The sequence below is a fragment of the Equus quagga genome, chromosome 6 (assembly GCF_021613505.1).
Source record: "Equus quagga isolate Etosha38 chromosome 6, UCLA_HA_Equagga_1.0, whole genome shotgun sequence".
In the NCBI taxonomy this organism is placed as follows: Eukaryota; Metazoa; Chordata; class Mammalia; order Perissodactyla; family Equidae; genus Equus; species Equus quagga.
Genome location: NC_060272.1, coordinates 131,610,564 through 131,626,569, shown reverse-complemented (window position 1 = coordinate 131,626,569; position 16,006 = coordinate 131,610,564).

Sequence of the window (16,006 nt, the reverse complement as noted above, 5' to 3'; positions counted from 1 at the left end):
GAGAGGAACAACGAAATGACACCACTAGGAAACAACTGACAAAATCCTTGAAGTGAGACACTTTTCACGACAACTGGTCTGGTCTCTCCAACTAGCTAATGTCACACAGAAATACGGCGGTGGGGGAGGGTTAGTTTAGATAAAAACGTAATGCAGTGATTGGATGGTGGTTCTGAAAAAGCAACTATAGAAGACACTTGGGGTGGGCTATTGGGGAAATTTGAACATGGACTGGGCATTATTACATTTGGGAATTATTAAATATGATAATGGTATTATGGTTATAAAGGAGAAAATCCTTATTTTTTTGGAAGTGTAGGATGAAGTATTCAGGGCTGTGATGAAAGTTGTAACCTATTTTATAATGATTCAGAAAAAAATATAGACATAGCCTTATGTTGGCAGGTCATAGCAGAAAAAAACAAAATATACTAAGACTTGGGAACATGACAAAACTCTCAAATAGTCTTTCCTATAAATTCTAAAAACATCTTCTTTGCTGCTTCATCTTAGTCAAGCGGTGTATTTCCCCTCAAACTAGCACAGTGCTCTGCTCAGAGCAAGTGCTCCATTATTTCTTGTTGAACTGAAAATGTTCAAAGACATTAGGCCACTTTTGGGCTAAAAATGGCTTGAATAAAGAAGGGCTTACTTTTCTTACAGAACGAGAAGTCTGGAGACAGCAGTGGCCAGCATGGGCTCAGCTGCTCCACGACGTCCTCCAGAGCTCTGGGTCTTTCTGTCTCCCTGCCCCTCATCCGTGGTGTGACGGATGTCACATTCACGTTTGCCGCCTCCTGGCTGCACGCGGCTGCAGCGGCTTTCAGCGGAAGAAGGCGAACAGGGTACCACTGGCCGCAGAAGCCCCCCCAGGGACTTTCCCTGACATATCTTTGGCCATAACTAGTCCCACGGCCCCCTGAGCTGCAAGGGAGTCTGGGAAACCAGTATTTTACCATTCAAACCTCTCTTGGGAGCAAGCAAAGGAGGAGGGGTTAAGAATTGGGTTCTGGAGGAATGAACAAACAGGGTTTACCTCCAATCACTTCCTACAATAGCGAAGGGTATATTCTAAGTAGATTTCTTTAGCAAGAATCCACACACAAATTACAGGAAAATGAAGCATTGACAAGATGGAATTTAGTATGGATGGAGCATTAATTCCCTCCATAAACATTTAACAAGGCCCCAGCTGCACACCAAGCTCTCAGCTGTAAACCCAGGAGACAAAGATGAATGAGAGATGTTCCCCATCCTTAGAAAGTTTACAGCACCACAGTGGAAACAGGCCTGCGAACAAAGTCACAATCTAATGTGGGAAAGAGCCTACTCAGGGAACACTGAACAGGCAGGGATCAAATAGCTGGGGGACTCAGAAATGTGTTAGAGAAAATTCGGCACAAGTGAGGGCCTGGTGACGAGGACAGCTTGGCACCAGAGGAGCTGTGAACGGCTTAATGGGGCCACTCCTGTGAGGGTTTGTACGTGTTCTTCAAAGAATGTCCATTTTTCAGCTTTGCTGAAAATGTGCGAGACATGGAGACAGGCGTCTACTTCCGGTTCTGCTGCTGATCAGCTGTGTGAGATCAACTTTGAAACTTAACTCGGGGAGCCCCTTATTTATCGCTCCATCCTAGAACCTTTTCCAGCCCAGGAGAAGCACACGTGCCTGGTACACTGGTGCTTGGCTGTGTAGCTGATGTGGTTGGAATCGCAGCCACCTGCTAGCACCTGGTATGTTTTTTGGCAGAGCAAGCCAGACATAACTTCCTACAGCAAATTTGTACCTGGAAATCATGGTGATGTGACGGCAGATGAATTCTGTGGTCTCCGAGGGCCTCACCCAGCTGTGACATGACCTGTGTTCACGGGCGGGCGTTCCTGGTCCACCGCCGGCAGCCCGATGACCAGGGGCACCAAAACAAACCACTCCCGGGAGGAAAAGACTTCAAATCAGGAATTGTGGAAATAACTTTGTATCTGCCAGATCAGGAGACAGAGATTGCACACTGTCATCAGTGCTCTAATTTCACTTAATTTTTTTTTTTTGAAGATTAGCCCTGAGCTAACTGCTGCCAGTCCTCCTCTTTTTGCTGAGGAAGACTGGCCCTGAGCTAACATCCATGCCTATCTTCCTCCACTTTATACATGGGACGCCTCCTACAGCATGGCGTGCCAAGCGGTGCCACGTCCGTACCCAGGATCCGAACCGGTGAACCCTGGGCCACCGAAAAGCGGAACGTGCGCACTTAACCGCTGCGCCACCAGGCTGGCCCCTCATTTAATTTTTTTAATAGAAAGCCTTCACCTCTCCTTTTTTGGTTACATAAGCTTTTTTGCTGGTGGTTTAAAAATGTTTTTTATTCCATGACATTATGGGAAAGGCGCTTTCGGAGCCACAGTTTGGTTATAAATGACTCCCACACAACTGTTTTTCATTTCCATTTTGTTTCACTGACTGAGAATGTAAATTGAACTTTAGCGCTATTGTGCTTTGTTCTGCCTCTCTTTGTGGAAATGTGTTCTGAATTAAAGCCCACGAATAAACCAGAGCGGTCCCAAATATTGCCCTTCAGCTTTTGAATAGCCCGAGAGCCAAGAAAAGATAGAGAATGCGGTTTTATGAGCCCCAGATGGCATGGTGGGTGTCAGGGATGTCTTTATGTGGAGAGGTCACGGGTTCAGGCTCCATCTGGAGCCGTCTCAGAGCCACTTCGGATCTGAAGGAGTGAAGACAGGATGCTGGGGAAGGGACCCGGGGCCTTCTCCACCTCACCGTGCACCCTGATCAGGGCCTGGCTCTCTTGTCAGCGCCTCTGACGCGGAGCGAAACACCGTGGTGAAGGATTTGCCCACAGTCCCCTGTCTCCACGGACTTCACCTTTGCTCTGATCCCTGGATTAGCTTCTTGGCTGTGCGTCGCTGGGAAACCCCAGCCTCCTCTCACTCACTCGCTCCTGTGGCCAGGAGGAGGCTCAAAGGAAGACGTCTGGGTTGTCTGGACGCTGTCGTCCTTGCAGAGGGAGTCACTGAAAGAGGTTTCTGAGACCATTTTATGCTTCTCTGCAGAGCAGACGCACGTGCAGACAGAGCGATGGCGCTTTATTCCGCTTTGGAACAGTACTGATGTGGGAAAGCCGTAATGGATCTGTGGTCGTGTTATTAATTCAGGCACCTTTTTTTTCTTTCATTGTTTAATTTAAAAAAGTTTTCAGTTGTGGTAAGTTACACATAACACAAAATTTACCACCTTAACAAGCGTAGAGTTCAGCGGCATTAAGTACATTCACATTGTTGTCACCCCCATCCACAGAACCCTTCTTATCTTGCAAAACTGAGACTCCGTCCCCATCAAACCCTAACTCCTCATTCACCCTCCCCCAGCCCCTGGCAACCTTAATTCGTGGATTTGTGCTAGACTTTTAGGTATAAGCTGGAGGGAAGCTGTTTTCCCTCGTTCCTCAGCATCCCGAGTTTAGCCCATGAACAAGGAGTCTGTTCCCCCTCACTCCACCTGGCCCGAGGCAGGAGGGGGACTTCTCCGATGGGTGTTTGGGGAAAGCTGAGAGTGCCTGGCTCATCCACGATGCGGAGGTGACAGGCTCTCCAGATCTGGTCTTTGAGCTCCTCCACCTTCCCAGGGGCTGCGGTCGGTTGCTCAGATCCGCCTGGGACTAGATGGGGCTCGGGGAGAATATTTTTAAAAAGCCCCTAGAAAGTAGAGGAAAAATCCTTTTCGCCAATCAGCTTTAACACTAGTGAAACATTCTGATCTCTGATTCTCTCATTTGTTTCAGAAGTCGAGAGGAGAAAAGAGGGGTGTTATTTGTTGCCCCCTCCCCAAACCTCAACATGAGCTTGAGAACATGGTACATACTATAAATTTTAAATTATGAGCACATGTTAGTCCACTTGCCTGCATATCTTTGGAGATTCCTTAATTCAACTTTCTGCTGAAGTCAGATGCCAGTCCTGGTGAGCAAAGGCCAATTCTCGTATTAATCCTAACTAGCACCTTCCTATTTTGCACAAGATGAAGAAATCCCAAACACGATTCTCCTGGGACTGCTCCAGCCGCCCTTGAGAGAAGCAGCCAGATCACTGGCCACCACTCCGTGCCACCAGTAGGAGAGCGGCCTCCCAGAGGGCACGTCATTCGGCGCTCAAGCGGGAGGAAACCATTCTCTCTGTTGCCATTGCTTCTTTTCTTTACATCTTTTATTTTGAAATAATTTCAGACTTACAGAAAAGCTGTACAATAGGACTCAGTGTTCTGCGTGCCCTCACCAAGGTCCTCTAAAGTCAACATCTTCCAAACCGCAAGGATCAAATCCGGCAAAGTAGCATTGACAGGATGCTACCAAACAGACTGCAGACCTTGCTTGAATTTCACCAGCTTTCCCTCCGATGTCCCTTTTCTGTTTCAGGATCCCACCTTGAGTTTAGTTTTCATGGCTGCTTGGCCTCCTGTGTGCTGGGGGAAGACTAGTTCCTCTGTCTTCTTTGTCCTCTGTGGCCCTGACACACGTTTGAAGAGCGCTAGTCAGATATTTCTACGGAATGTCTCTTGATGGGAGTTCGTCTGATGTTGTCTCAGGAGTAGATTGAGGTTTTTCCTGAATGGATTTTCAGGGACAATATCACACAAGCCACGTGTAGGGGCGTTAGCTGGCATGCCCCTGTAAAAACCATGCGTCCTTGAGGCTCCTGTCTGGGCTGTGTGCCAGCACTCACGGTGATAACAGTCCTGGGCTTGGCCAACCCAGCTGCTTTCTCGAGGGAGAGTTAGCACCAAGACCCTCAGGGTCTGAGGGAACACGGAGGCCCTGGGGTGGGGGGGCTTAGGTCCTTGGAATGCAGGTCATTCAGGGACGATCCCCCTTGGCAAGCACGCAGCCTCTGTTCCTCTGCCTACTTAAGCCAGCTTCTCTCAGGGGGTGGTAGCAGGTGCACGTTGCTGTCCAGCCGGCAGCCACTGGACCTTCCCTGTAAGTAACTCCCAATAACCCATATGTCTCATTCGCTGTCTCGGGGTTTCCTCTTCAGTCTCTCAGCAACCTATCCGCACTGCTCCCCCAGCTGGGCGTGTGGCAGAACACCACGCTGAGCCTTTCTCAGTGCGAGGTGCCCCCTCAGGGTGCAGCATGTTGGTCTGTCTGCTCCTCGGTGATGGCACCCTTCAGTGAGGTTGTCTGTCGGGGTCTCTGCTGTGCAGTGACATTATTAGAGGGGACATATTTTGAGACGATGCCAATATTCCCCATCTTCTCGAACTTTTCCCCCACTAATTTCAGCACAGGGTGGGGCTTGCCTACAATTACTACTTCAGCATCTGCCTACCGATGGTTTTCCATTTCCCTCCTTCCTTCTGCCTTTGTTAACTGGAATTCATCTGTCAGAAAGAGATGTTCACACTTTCCCCTTCATTTTCTCATTCAGGTTTTTATTTGTACCAATGTGGACTCCCGGGTGTTTCCTCTAAGGGTGAGGCTCGGTGACCACCAGTATCTACTCTGTTGCTCCGTCACCCCCGGGGCCTGACTCAGGGCTGCGTCTCTCTCCGGGTGTGCGTAGCTGGTGCAAAATGGTCCTGAAATCAGAGGTGGCCTTTCTTTCACGTTAATTACCTCTCCAACCGGTGTTCCACGCAGAAGTCACCAGGTTTTTCTAACATCTTCGTATAATATTCTACTAATTTATCTCAATTTAATGATTAAGTTTATTCATCATAAAAGGTTTGTGTGAGGTTTTGCCTGCTTTTTGAGGGAATCAAACAAGGGCTGGGCAAACTGTCGGGGCTCCTTAATCACTAATCACGATGACTGTGGTTGCTCTCATCTTGCAGGTGCAGTATAATTACCAACAGGATGGTTCATAAAGATGCCGGCAGAAATCCGTTCAGAAAAAATGTCTCGTTTACAGAATGGGGAGAAACCTACTGCACAGAATTAAAAAAATATATATATATATAATTATAATTATTATTATTTTGTTTTTAAGTATTAAGTGGACCATCTTCAAACATTTCCTCCTTACAGACTGCTCCCCCACTCCGTGCACTCACTCTGCCGCTAGTGAGCTTACTGCTTTCGCGTCTTAATCGGAATCTGGCGGTTACTCTGTGTGGTGGGATTAAGGGTGATTTCTGTACTTGAGACTTTCCTGAACTTTACGGTTTTTATACAATGAACATGTATTTCTTCCATGATAATAAAACATTATTTAAAGTATTTTATAATGTAACACTTAAACCCTGCTCACAGCGGAGGAGAAGTCTCCCTTTGTTGAAGAGACAGATGCTTTTTCATTAGTTCCTCGTGTTGAGAGGCGCGGTCCTTCCCCTCGGGCACACGCCCTCCTTAGTGTACACGTTAGAACGGTGTCAGGAGGATTATTTCGTTAGCTTGTAAAATACACACAATTTTATTCATAGTGCTCCTTTTGAAAATAGCACCGCCAGGAAAATGTGATCTGTTATAATTTCCCCAATAGAATAAAGAATCTTAATTTACTTACGTTTTGGCTTGGAGAAACAGGATTGCTTAAACAAACTCCCTCAAGACCTTGGAGAGTCGTGGGCCAAGCCCTGGATTAAATTAAAGGCACAGCGTCTCCTTAGGGAAGCGTAACCGCGGGGGAGCCCAGGCCACGGTGAGGCAGCAGCCGCTCACCATGCTCTGCTAAAACCGTGAATGGAGTTTTAACCTAAATGGGTTTAACTCGGAAAACTCTTTCTACAGAAGTCAACCTTGAAAGCACCGTTATTCAAGAAAACATTTGCAATAAAGCCGCCCAGCTGAGCTGCAGTTGAGGCGGAAGGAACTAAGGGTCTGCAGGCCGTATCCCTGACAGTTCAGGTGACGCCCACGTGGAGTGGCCAGGGGTGCGACCCTGGGAAGGTCCTCAGCAGGGTCCCATTCCAAGGCCTCTCACACTCTGGCACGGCAGCAAACACAGCTCCTCCATGTCTCCAGAGCACTTATTAGCATAGGATTTGCATCCTGGTTAAAATCTCCGGGCTGTTTACTTGCTCTGTGAGGGCTCCTGACCCCGCCCTGGGAGAAGGCTGGTGGGATGCAGGTAGAGGGAAGAGGGAAGAGCATGGGGACCCTCCCTGCCAAAGGCATCAGAGCATGCCACCCCCCCCCCCCCAATTATGCCACTTTGGTATGTTGACGATTCTGAGCTGAAGGCACTTGAGAAACAGCAGACGCAGGAAGGGCTCTCGGGCCTCCTCCTTTCTACCAAGAAGCAGGTCATAAAACTTCCCATGAGAAAGTGCCCTGCCTGCGCCAAGAAGAGGAGCACATCCTTATCACCTGAGAGAGAGAGTCAGCAACGAGATGGATTTGCACAAATCAACCTTGCTAAAGCAACCCTTCTCTTCCAACAGTTTTCCCCATATAGTTACCTTCCCATAATTTACTGCTCCTAGAAGCTCGAACTCCTTTTGCTTTGTCTTGTCTCCACAATTTATTGCTCTTTGTTAAAAATGGAATGGTAAGCTCTCAGGCCCAACTGCTTCTTTGGGATTTTCATTTCACTTCTGTGAGGCCCCTCATATAGATAGGGAAATCAACCTTTTCCTCCTGTTAATCTGTCTTTTGTCAGTTTAATTTGCAGGACCTCCGGTACTGAACCTAAAAGGGTGAGGAAAAAGTCATCTCCTCCCCTACACCACCTTTTGGCTCTCCTTTCTCCACACAAGTAAAACTCACTCAAGGAGCCCCTGCTGCTCAGGGAAAATGGAGCTTTCTTCACTGTAAAAGTGTACAATGTGCATAACTCTCCAAACAGCCCCGGTCCTTGGTAAGTGCTGTCTAAATATCACTAATTCAATGATCAATGGAAACAATGATTTCTAACGTCCCTTCCTGCTCTAAGAATCTGTGAGTCTTGATAACACAAAAACTATTTTTGTATATTAATCTACCGCTCTGTGGACATGTTTTATTTCACTTAATGCTCCGACCAATCCTGTGAGTCAGGTTATGTCACTGGCTAGACAGAGAGGAGACCCAAGTTGAGTAACTCGCCAAAGATCACATGGTGGTGGGTTCAGTCCAAAGATGACACAGCCCCAGAATGCACACGTGCACGTGCCCAGATCACAGACAGGGAGAAGTTATTTGCAACCCAAAGAACAAGGGATTAGCATCAGGATACAAAACAAGCTTACCCCTCAGTAAGGAAACAGACAAGGAATTCAAAGAATATGAAAAGAACAGACAGTTCCTAGAAGAAGAAACCCACATGCCAATAAATCCGTGATAGATGCTCACCGGGTATCAGCAAATGCAGATTAAAATGACGGTGAGGTACCCCTGGATCTCCAGCAGAAGTGCTGGCGAGGACAGAGGAAAATGGGGCTGCTCTCCACTCCAGGTGATTGATAGTCCTTCTGAGCTCCAAAGATGTCCGTCTACTATCTTCTAACTTCCCACATTGCTGCTGAAAAGTCCTGTGCTTCTATGATTTTGGATTCTTTGTGTGTGTTTTAATTAAGATGCTTTGGGTAGCAAGGAACTGTAGGAGAGGACAGGAAAAATTTTCCTCTACCCTCTTAGGTTCTGTAGCTGCAGTTTGCAAATTAAACTGACAAAAGACAAATTAACAAGAAACAAGAGAAAAGGCACACAAATTTTATTTGATGTTAATTTTAATTTTAATGTGTACACAGAGGCCTTCATACAAAAGAAGTAAAGACTCAAAGGAGCAGTTAGACCTAGGGGCTTATATGTCATTTTAACAAAGGGTGATAAAACGTGGAGATGCAGCTGGACAAAAGAAAGGAGTCTGGGCTTCTAGAGGCAGTAAATTATGGGAAGGTAAATATACGGGGGGAAAGCAGTGGAAGAGAAGGGTTATTTAGTAGGTTTGTTTATGCAGATTCATCTTGGTGCCGTCTCCATCCCCAGTGATAAAAGTCGTTCTTCTCTTCCTGGTAGGGGAAGGGGGCACCTTCACAAGGGGAATTTACGCCTGGTTTTTGGGCAGAGAGCTTTTCCTATGTCTGCTGCTTCTCAGTTGCCTTCAGTTCAAAATAATCCTTATGCCAAAGTGGCATATTTGTGGGTGTCATGTTCTGATCCCCTTCGGAACACAGTACCTGTCAGAAAATAGGAGGAGCATGTTGACTGTTCCCTTAATGGAAGGTCTGGAAGTAAGCAATCCCAAGGTTGGATTGGCACCTCCCACACTCATCAGGGCTCATCCAGCTCTCTGCTCTTCCATCCTCAGTGTGTCAGCAACGTTGCTCTTCACTGGGATAAAATGGCTGCACTAGCTCCAAACATCACAGCCTGAGTCACAAGAAGAGTAGCAATAAGATTAAACCATGCCCAGCAGACGTCTCCCTGCATTTCCTTGGTCAGGGCTGTGCCACACCACACCCAGTCCAGTAACTGTCCAAGGGGCCCTAGATGACCACACCTGCCCTGTCATGATTCCTGCCCTGGGAGGGGCCAGACTTGGCCTCCAAATCTGGGTTCTAACAAGCCAGAAAGGGGAAGGGCTGATTGGCAGACATCACAGCGTCTGTCACATAGAGGATCTGAAATGTGTGGAGGGTTATCACTTCTCTCTGGTGTTTTGGGTGGAAGTAGAGAGCTCTAAGCCCCATAGCCTGTCACTCATCCTTGGCTGAACATTTAACCGAGGTGCAGGCATTTAATGAAAAACCCTGAGAGAACAGGAATCTGTGAAACAGATACTTTTACAAGAACCAGCCTGAGCCAGACCTCAGCTATTTTTCAGAGGGATGAGGGAAAGTTCCAGGACAAACCTGTAAAATGAGCACATGTTCCACGTCCCACCAGCGGAAAGGCAAGCTCCGGCTGAGTCTTCCAATGAGAAGTGTAAAGGGCTTTCTGGCCGCATTGATGGCGGAGCGTCCACAGTTCCAGGGACTGTTTTATTGTAAGCTTGAGACTAGAGTGTTTGTCACGAGACAGTCCACGGCTTTCGACTTCTTGGTGCGGACAGTGGTGTCCATTCCCTTGAGGTTGTGAACTGTATCTTCCTAAAGGCTCACTTTGCTCACGGGCCGGGGAGCCTCACTCCGATTCACTCTCCCTCTGAACACCTCAGTCTGAAGGAGGACAGCGCCCATCCTCTGAAAATCAGCAACAGCGTTCAAGGCACAGCCTTTTATGAATACGTATTTATAAATAAATAACATGACTCTAACTTTGAAACACAATTCAGAAACTCAATTTGTTATGATATTTTAAATTTCATAATGACGTGCTTTGGTGTGGGGCTCATTTTCTGAGGTGTTTGATGAGCTTTTTCAACATGGAAACTCATGCCCCTGGTTCTGGAAAATTCCCACTTGTTAATTTTTGAGGAATGAGAAGCCTAGGTTATCTATCCACTTATCTATTAATCATTCTAGAAATTCCGAGTTCTAACTAACATTTTAGTTAGACAAGCTTTCAGTTTAAAATTTTTTTCTGTTCTTTCTTTCTATGCCTGCAGTTAGTTAGATATTTTACCTCCTAGAATGAGTCTCTAATTTTCTTATATTTTCTCTTTTATTTTCCATTTTTCCCTCCCTCTCATCCTGATTTTTCCTTAGCTTTATCTTCCAGTCCACCCACTGAACTTGTAAAAAAGTTAATGCAGGCTATTTTTGGTCTCTGATGATTATCCTCAATTCATGAATGCAGACTTTTCTATTTCTGATGATATCCAACCATAGAGGGTGTGTGTGTGAATAATTCTGTTCTCTGAATGGTCTGTTCTTCTTGTTCATGTTTTTGGTCTCTCCTGCGATGACAATCCTGGCCGTCCCTTCATCCTGAAGAGGTGGATGTTGGGAGCCGGCTGACTGTGTGTGAGGGCAGGTGGGGCCTGGTGGCCCCCTGGAGTTTGCCGGCAGGGAGCCAACTCTCTCCCTCCACCTGTCAGCACCTGGAGGCCTTTTCTCCAAAGAAGGGCCCTGGAGGGGGTGGCGCTGGGCATTGAGAGCCTGCCTGCTGGAATTCTAGAAGCAAGATAGGCGAATGTGCTGGACAGACACACCATCCAGTCACTCCTGCTAAGAAGAGCTTCTTGCCCCCAGCTGTGAGCTCCTTCAGGGTCTGCCTCAGTTGTAAGGAGTCCCTCAGCTCGGCTGTGCTTCCCCGGCTGCCCGGTCCAGAGCCTGATGGAGCTGAGCATCCTCGGGCTGTGTTGTGCCTATGCCCGGGCTTGCCGTGCAGGCACAGGAGGGGCAGCACAGGGAGCCGGCGGCCTCGGCTGAACTCTGCTGGGAGTGATCAGCGTCACACGGGGACCCGGTAAATGCTGAAGTCTCTTTTGCAAAATCTGTAATAGCATCGTGGCAGACCCCGCGGGTGTCCACCTCCCCTCGGAGTTCATGTCTGCAGGTCCCTGACCTTCCTGCCGGTGACTGCGGCCCCCTGCAGGTGCATCCGGGGACCGCCTCCCAGACAAACTGCTGTCACTTTAATCCTCATATATCTCAGGGTCGGCTTCTGAGGGAGCAAACTGGGCCACAGTCAGCAGACACTCAGCTAGCAAGTCAGACGGCCTGTGGGCATTCTGAGTCGGAGCCGGGCCTGAGCGCTGGTGCTGGGCATCATTTGTGCTGGCAGGCTGCTGCAGGGTCAGCGCGGCCGCCCCACCTGGGATGAGTTCCCTGTCCCTCTGCCCTTGTGGAGTTGCCCCACAGCCCTGTGAGGCAGGCAGTCCCACTTCATGTCACAGACGAGGACACTGAGGCTCGAAACATTGCCTGAGGTCACACAGCTCAGAACCTGGGAGGCGGGCATCAAAATTCTCTCTTCCTCACTCCCAAGTCCTCTGTTCTCAACATGGAAAAGTCTGCTCTGCCTGAACAGAAAGCGATGAAAATGGCCCCAGGAATATCAGTGATGTTCCTGAGACTGAACACCTCTTCTCTAACAAATAGATCAGTTTATCTCACTTTGTGGTTTATAGGAGTCATTTTTGATAAGCAAAATAAACACCATGATTTGAAGGGAAAAAATCCCAAATTTAGAAGTAGAAGGTGGTGAATGGCACAAGAGCATGTCACAGTTCAGTGGAACAAAGGAAAGTCATGCTGGGTTAGAAGCCAAAGCAGATTCAAGGGCCCTTTCGGAAATTAATGTTTTCCCAGGTTTTCTCTTCCAGGGCTATTTTTAGCCCATTTTGGATTGCCGTGTGGTGGACAGAGGAGCATAGCAAGCGGAAAAAATGGGAGGCCTGAGCGGGTCTGGGTGACATCCTGGCTGTGGGACGACAGGCAAGTTAGTCTGTGTCTGTTTTCTCATCTGTAAGTAGATTTTGTGGGGGGTTGAATGAGATGCAATTTCTTAAAGAGCTTTGAGACATGACACTGCAGATGCTAATATTTTACATCCGTGGGTGACTTTACGCTAAGTCTGAGGAGAAGAGTAAGTGGGCGCAGATTGGGTCACCCTGCTGTGTGTGTACAAATGAGGATCTGCATTCCGGATCTTCTTGGTGCAGAATCTCTTCCCCAAATGTTTGTTATGCAGCCCTCTCCAAATATGAAAGCTCGTCAGAGTGCCCCATTCATCTTTGAAACATGAAGCACTTGGAATTTGGCGACTGTGAAATTATTTGAGAAATGGCAGTGTGCGTATTTCTGGAACAACATAAAAGAGGGAACACAGACAGTCGGTAAGCTCTCTAGATGCGAAAGTGGTTTTCTTTTTTCCTTTCTCTTTTAACCACACTCTGATTCTGAAAAATAAACTTTCAAATATAAACATTCCTGAAATCAGAAAACTGCACATATTAGCTGCTAAAAACTGGGTTTAAACCCAACTTGACACCCTCTCATTTGGCTTTGAACTCCTGACGACTGGAGAGGAGAAGCGAGAAAGCCCGGGGACAACGTGTGCAGGGGGCCACCAAGCCGCTGACAGACCTCCCGGGACACACACGCACGTTCTTAATGGTAGGCTATTTTAGAGTAATTTTCATTCAATTAATAATATTCATTGAAGCACCTATTTAGTGTCACTTATGCTTCCAAGGGAGGAAATTAAACACTAATAAAATGCTCCAGGTTTCCTTTTTCTTTGGCATGAAAGCCATCATTACTGATGAAACACAAAAGGTGACATTCTAAAACCTTATAACAATGGGAAACTGACACAGCAAAGTCAAGAGTTAACAGAAAAGTTTTCTTCCAAGTATTCAGAACTCATATTAATTTCCCACATCATCTCGGGACACCAGGGCCGCCCGCAGTAGCAGTTTCACAGAGAGTGGACACCGGCACCCCACAACCTAATCTAAAATAACCAGGTCCAGATGCTGTTGCCAAAAAAGAGGTTTGCACCCTTCCCCACCGTGACCTGGATCATATTTCAAAACCGTCAAATCAAAGCTGTCCCACCCAAGCCTGATTTCTTAATGAATTCCTTATGTATTTCATCTCCTGAATACAAAAAGTGGGGTATCTGTTGGGGAGTAAAATTCAGATTTACAAACACAAAGGCTGCGGGCAGATCCTGGTGAAGCTCGCCCGCAGCTGATGCTCTCCCGGCAGTTATGTGCTGCTTCCCCATGATGCCTCATTCAGAAAGCCACAGTGGAGAGGCAGGCGAGTGTTACAGAGAAAAGCGAGCAGAAGCTGAAGGAGATCTCAACATTTAAGTCTTTAAAAAGTGCTGACTGGTTGTCATGTGAATCTGGTTCTATTAAGAGCAAAATTTTTAAAATTTTGTCATTTCTTTCTTTTTTTTTTTGAGGAAGATTAGCCCTGAGCTAACTACTGCCTGTCATCCCCTTTCTGCTGAGGAAGCCTGGCCCTGAGCTAACATCCGTGCCGGTCTTCCTCTACTTTATATGTGGGATGCCTGCCACAGCAGTGCCATGTCCACACCTGGGATCTGAACCAGTGAACCCTGGGCCTCCGAGAAGCGGAACGTGCGAACTTAGCTGCTGTGCCACTGGGCCGGCCCCTCTTTTTTTTTTTTTAAGTTTGGCACCTGAGCTAAAATCTGTTGCCAATATTTCTTCTTCTCCCCAAAGCCCCCCAGTACATAGTTGTGTATTCTAGTTGTAGGTCCTTCTGGCTCTGCTATGTGGGACGCCACCTCAACATGGCCTGACGAGCGGTGCCATGTCCACGCCCAGGATCCAAACTGGCAAAACCCTGGGCCACTGAAGCGAAGCGCACGAACTTAACCACTCGGCCACAGGGCCGGCCCCCAAATTTTGTCATTTCTATATGTTATATATTGGCCTCTTTCCTGAAGAAAGATTCCAGCTACCGGGGTGTTTTGAGTCCTGACTTGCTACGCTAAGTATGTCTAGATACTGAATAACAAGTTTTCTTCTTTTTGGAAAAGAGAAAAGAAGAATGATCATCAAGGTGGTTAGATAGGGAAATACATATATACAGACAGACAGACAGATGGATGGATAGACAAATGGACAGATGTAAGTAAATAGTAGCGCCCTCAGCTTTTGGAAAATAGCAATCTCCTACTTCAGACTCCCAGTGCAATGTGGTCTTTTCTCAGAAAGACACAGCCTAAACCTCCTGAGAAGTACTTATCCAAGAATTCAGAGACATGGTGCTCTGTCTTAAAAATGCCTTCAGGATAGTGAAATTAAAGTATGAAAACTCCACTCACTCATTCATTCAACCAAGATTATTACAGACTGTCCACTGTGTACCAATGCCCAGCGGCAACTCTCACGGCCATGGAATTCAAATGATTCATCCCCGTTTCCATTTGCAAAGCCTTAAACGGCACTTCCAGTTCCAGAACAAGAAAGCGTAGACTCACTTATCCCTCTTCCTCCTAAAAACAATTAAATAGCCTGGAAATAATCCAACAAACAATGATAGAGGGTTGTGAAACCTGGAAAGAAGAAGGTGGACTGGTTAGAGACCGCAGGACTTCAGGGATCAGGACGTGAGTACCTTTATCTCCTATATGCCCCACATGGGCACCAGAGAGGCCTGAAACCTGGAACCACCAACCGGCAGAGACAAACAAACAAACAAACAAGAAAGGCCTGACCAAAGAACAAGGAAAGGAGAAACCTGACAGAACCCAAATGGGGGGCGCTAACCCCCACCTCACAGTGGGGCACAGCAGCAGGCCCAATTGGCCTTCAAAGTCCCAGGGGGCTGACCCAACCCTACTGCACACTTGGGTACTGGGGAGTGGGCTGGTCCACCGAGCAGCAGCAGCAGCACAGCCAAGCATCTCTCCGCCCTCCACTCAGTGGCATGAGAAGACACAGGCCCAGTGGCTTCACCCTTCCCACCTCCCATGGCAGAAGGTGACCTCCCAACACCAGGTGGCCCAGGGAAGCAACTTCCACCCTTCAGGCAGCACCAGCAGGGACTGAGTGAGAGCCCCAGACATACCAGAAGAACAGGGCAGAGCAGAATGCAACTGCAAGGGCTCTGAAGACTGAACTGTGGCTGGACCCACAGCCCACAAAAGGAGGCCAGATCTAGACGCTGAACTTAAGAAGAGTGACTGACTGCCTGCTTAAAAAAAAAGATTTACACAGCACTAAGAGTCTCCTAACATAATACCAAAATGTTCAGGAGACAAATAAAAATTCACTCTTCATACCAAGCACCAGGAAAAACCCGCTTTTCACAAGAAAAAGAATCAACTGATGCCAACACTGAAATGAATACGATATTGAAGTTATTTGACGAGGATTTTAAAACAGTTGTAATAAAAATGTTTCAACAAGCAATCATGAATTCTCTTGAAACAAATGAAAAAATAGAAAATCTCAGCAAAGAAACAGAAGTTATAAAAAAGAGCCATATGGAAATTGTAGAACTGAAAAATACAATAACTAAAATAAGAAACCTCACTGGACGGAGTCAGTAGTACAGGGGGGATGACAGTGAATAGAATCCACGAACCTGAAGGCTTGTTAGTTGAGTTTATTCAATCTGAACAAAACAGAAAAAATACACTGAAAAAAATGAATGGAGCCTCAGAGATCCGTGAAACAGGTATCTAAGTAAATACCTAAAATA